General features: G+C 46.9%; 1 pseudogene across 1 annotated transcript; it reads left to right on the top strand.

The window, feature by feature from the left end:
• The first annotated feature begins 232 nt into the window (after positions 1-232).
• LOC101571890 lies at positions 233-3,657 on the top strand (annotated as a pseudogene). The gene has a single exon (XR_192661.2). The product of XR_192661.2 is annotated as a ubiquitin-associated protein 2-like pseudogene (transcript).
• Positions 3,658-5,148: the final 1,491 nt, after the last annotated feature.

The following is a 5,148-nucleotide window of genomic DNA, read 5'->3' as shown; positions in this document are numbered from 1 at the left end:
TCCTGCATTGATGCCCACTTGCTACATGACTCACTTCCCCATTTGGTACTGGATTAAATCAATTTTATCTGAGCAATGGTGCTTGTGATCTCATTGGTTGACTATAGCTTTCTACCACCTCATGCCCACCTAAGCAAGTTCCCATGTCTTCTCCACTGCCTTAGATCCACCTCACCACATGGTTTTCCTCTATAAAAGCCCCAGGAAGATGGGGTGTCAGTGTGGTGGAGACTGAGTATTCTACCTTGTAAATACTATTATTTGTATATACTGTAAATGATGACATCAGTGGGCACTAACTGAGCCCGGGGAAACTGGGAACAACCTCAAAACCAAAAGCAGACACAGCATAAGCAGCGACCACAGGCCACTGTAGAACAGATTCAACTTGCGCAGATGATTTTGGACCACAGTGATGCTGACTTTGAGGAGAAAGTGAAACAATTGATTGATATCACAGGCAAGAACCAGGATGAGTGTGTGATTGCTTTGCATGACTGCAATAGAGAGGTCAACAGAGCAATCAATTGTTCTTCTGGAAGGAAACCCAGACACACATTCTTGGGAGATGGTCAGGAAGAAGAAAGGTGTCTCAGGACAGAAGGATGGTGGTCAGGCAAAATCCAGTGAGGAAGGCAAAGAAAATCGAGACCAGGACAGAGACTATAGTTGATGATGTGGTGGGCCACCAAGACAGGGGAGAGGTACCAGCCAAAAATGAGAGTGTGTCCTTGGGGCTTTGTCAAAACCAACCATGGTTCAGGGTCAGGAAAATGGATTGGATGGCACCAAGAGTGGAGGACCTCCTGGAAGAGGCACAGAAAGAGGCTGAAGAGGCTGAAGAGGCTGTGGCTGAGGCAGAGGAGGCTCTGGTAGGCACGAAGGAAGGTTTTCTGCTCAAGGGATGGAAAATTTTAACCCAGCTGATTATGCAGAGCCAGCCAATACTGATGATAACTATGGCAATAGTGGCAGCAATACATGGGACAATACTGACCACTTTGAAACAGATGATGGGACAAGCCTTGATTTCATTGGGGTTGAGGGATCAAATTATCCCCGAAAATTTGAGACTGCTCCTGGTCTGATACATCCAGGTGCATGGAGGGCTGTAACAGAGGAGTGGGGAGCTGAAGATTGGAATGAAGATCTTTCTGAGACCAAGATCTTCACTGCATTTAATGTGTCTTCAGTGCCTCTGCCTGCAGAGAATGGGACAATCACTGCTGGTCAGAGAACTGACCTTGCTGTTCTGCTGGGGAAGACACCATCTTCAATAGAGAATGATTCATCTAATCTGGATCCATCTCAGGCTCCTTCACTGGCTTAGCCTCTGGTATTCAGTAACTTGAAGCAGAGTGCCATATCACAGCCTGCTTTGGGGAGCACGTTTTCCCATCATGGTATGGTGAGCATGTTGGGGAAGGGATTTGGTGATTTCGGTGAGGCTGAAGGTGGCAGTACCACAGGCTCCCAGTTCTTAGAGCAATTCAAGACTGCGTAGGCCCTGGCTCAGTTGGCAGCTCAGCATTTCAGTCTGTAAGCACCACTACCTCCTCTTGGGACATGGCCTCAATGACATAGTCCCCATCACTGGAGCAGTATGCTTTGAAGAACCCAGATGATTCAGCGGTGCACAGCCCCTTTACAAAATGCCAACCTTTCACTCCATCTTCAACCATGATGGAGGTGTTCCTTCTGGAGAAGCCTCCTGCAGTGGCAACCTCCACAGCTGCACCTCCACCCCCCTCTTCACCTCTGCCAAGCAAATCCACCTCACCTCCAGAGATGTCTCCTGGGGCTTCAGACAACCAGTCCTCCAACCCTCAGCCTGCTGAGCAGAAACTGAAATAGCAGAAGCAAAAAGCCTCTTTGACTTCTAAGACTCCTGCTTTGGCTGTGGATATGCCTGGCTTAGCAGGTATCTCAGGACTAAATCTGCAGTTTGGGGAACTGCAGTTTGAGTCAGAGCCTATCCTTTCTGATTATGAGTCCACCCCCACCACGAGCGCCTCTTCAAGCCAGGCTCCAAGCAGCCTGTATACCAGCACGGCCAGTGAATCTTCATCTACAATTTCATCTAACCAGAGTCAGGATTCTGGTTATCAGAGTGGCCCAATTCACTCAACAACCTATACCTCCTAAAACAATGCTCAGGGCCCTCTATAAGAACAGAGATCCACACAGACTCGGCGGTACCCCAGCTCCATCACCCTAAAAGGACCTGACTCAGGCAAAGAATGGCTTCCGTTCTGTGCAGGCCACACAGTTACAGACCACACAATCGGTTGAAGGTGCTACAGGCTCTTCGGTGAAATCTGACTCACCTTCCACTTCTAGTGTCTCCACACTCAATGAAACAGTATCTGTAGTTTCCCTACTGACAACCACCAATCAACACTCTTTCTCCTTGGGTGGCTTGAGCCATGGAGAGGAGATTCCAAGTACCACCACCACACAACACAGCAGCATGTTATCTACACATCAGAATACGCTTTTGTCATCAACATCTTCTGGGCACACATCAATATCCACTCTCCTGCCTACAAGTGTGGAGAGTGAAGTGAATCTCCATTCTTCCTCTAGCACTTTCTCTACCATGTCCAGCACAGTCTCTGCACCTCCCCTAGTAGTCAGCATCTCTTCCAGTCTCAATAGTGGCAGTAGTTGGTCTCAGCCTAAGCAGCAACTCTACCATCATGGCCTCAACTTGAAGCTCAGTTGCTACAACTTCAGGAAAAGCTCCTCCCAACCTCCCTCCTGGGGTCCTGCCATTGTTACCTAATCCATATATTATGGCTCCAGGGCAGCTACACGCCTGTTGCCTATGAGTCACAAGTGTATGGTTATGATGACTTGCAGATGCTTCAGACAAGGTTTCTATTGGATTACTACAGCATCCCATTTCCCACACCCACCACTCCACTGACTGGGAGGGATGGTAGCCTGGCCAGCAACCCTTATTCTGGTGACCTCACAAAGTTTGACCATGGGGATGCCTCCTCCCCAGCTCCAGCCACAACCTTGGCCTAGCCCCAACAGAACCAGACTCAGGCACACTACACCACACAGCAGAAGTTCCTGAATATGGTGCTGCCTCCTGGCTACAGTTATACCAGCCTGCCATACTACACAGGGGTTCTTGGGCTCCCCAGAATCTTTCAGTATGAGCCTGCTATGTTCCCTTGGCTCCTACCTCTTCCAAGCAGCATAGTGTGAATGTCAGTATGAATGCATCAGCCACCACTTTCCAACATATGGGTCTCATCGATACAACACTGGTGTATCAGTTACCTCCAGTAACACAAGCATGCCAGATATCTCGGGTTCTGTGTACTCCAAAACCCAGCAGTCCTTTGAGAAACAAACTTTTCATTCTGGTACTCCTGCTGCCTCCTTCAACTTGCCCTCAGCCCTTGGAAGTGGAGAGCTCATCAATCCGGCCACAGCTGCTGCCTATCCAGCTGCCCCCTTTATGCATATTCTGACACCCCATCAGCAGCCCACTCCCAGATCCTTCACCATCATCTGCAGCAGGTTCACCAGATGGGCAGCAGGCAACGTAGCCAGACCAGCTCCATCCTACAGAAGCCCCAGACCAAGAGGTCTGCCTACAACATCTACAGCGGGGGGGGGGGGGGTCAATTGAAGCCCTGACCCTCTTCTCCTGGTCCCATCTTCTGAGAGGGATTCTCAGCCTGGAAAATGTAGAAACATCAAAGAGAGAAAGGAATGTTGGGGGATTGTGCAGCCCCCACCCCAGCGGCCCACTCCATGCCTCAGCTTCACATCTCCCATTCCCATACCATCCCCACCTTGTTGTATGTATTATACGATTTGTATTTTCTCCCCTCCTCCCTCCTTCCCCTTGCATTCAAGATTATGAAACTTTGCTGTGGGTCCTGTCCTTCCTTCACTTCTTCCTATTCACCCTGGTGGTATATGGGTAAGGTGGGAGGGGTAGCCCCCAAATATGTATCAGCCCAACAGCCCTAAGTCTCCTCCTTTATTATTAGGAAAACAAAGCGACAACAACAACAAAAAAAAAAAGCTTCATGAATATGAAAAACATTGTCAGTGAATTAGTTGAAGTTTTTTTTTTCTTTTTGTACTGTGTCCTCAAACTTAATAGATTAATGTGTCTTGTATATATAAAAAGCAAACTACCGTCCAAAAAAAAAGTCCCTGGAAGAGACAGCTTCCTGGGGACAACCCGCTCAGGACCACCCTCTTGTCCCTCTCTTGGACAGGAGCTTTCTTTCCCTCAATAAAGATATTCTGCTCATAACTTCTATTTGTTCCTAAAGTTCATTGTTCGGTTTTAGAGAAGACAAACTTGTTCCAGGTACCTTTTAGGTTGTGAGATCAGTTTTTTCCTTGTGTCATTTGAAGGTTTCCCTGTATCAGTAATACTGATTTCATCTGAATATGCTGTCCTCTATGTTTCTGCAATCCAAAAACTGTCATTCTTCAGACAAGACATGTTAGTCAATTTTCTCTTATTGCTGAGACAAAGTACCTAACATACAAAGTAAAAAGGAGAAAGGCTTATTTAACTCACAGTTTGTAGAGGTTTTTGCCCATAATAGGTTAGCTCAAAGGCAGGGTCACAGGGAGGTGTAGCCTCGCAGATAGGCCTCACAGAGGAGAAACAGTTGATGGTTGAAAGAACATAAAAAAATCAAGAGAGGACCACAACACTTTCTATCTGTTATATCTAATCCACAATACTTAGGGAGGGCAAACTCACACCCTTAATCCTAGTGGCCTTGAGCCTAGAATGCACCATGAATCAATCCCAGTCAAACACTCTATGATCCAACCACCGATGAAAAGTTTGTGACTGCTTGAGCCTTTAGGGGGAAATCTAGACACAAGCCATAACACAAGATGAAGTAGATGAACCAAAGAGTCCTGTAACTATTAAAGAAATTGAATCTGTATTTTGAAATTTCCTGATGAAGAATCCTCTGGGCCAGGTAATTTCATTGGATAATTTTAGCAATTGGATGCTCAATGGCAATTTTTTTAAAGCACAGAATGTATTTATGTAATTATTGGGGGAAAAGAAAGCTTTTATCCAGGAGAGAGAAGAGAAACAGAGAGAGAGAGAGAGAGAGAGAGAGAGAGAGAGAGAGAGAGAGAGAA

The sequence above is a fragment of the Octodon degus genome, unplaced genomic scaffold (genome assembly GCF_000260255.1).
Source record: "Octodon degus isolate 3935 unplaced genomic scaffold, OctDeg1.0 scaffold00088, whole genome shotgun sequence".
NCBI lineage: Eukaryota > Metazoa > Chordata > Mammalia > Rodentia > Octodontidae > Octodon > Octodon degus.
This window is presented reverse-complemented; position numbering and strand designations above follow the sequence as displayed.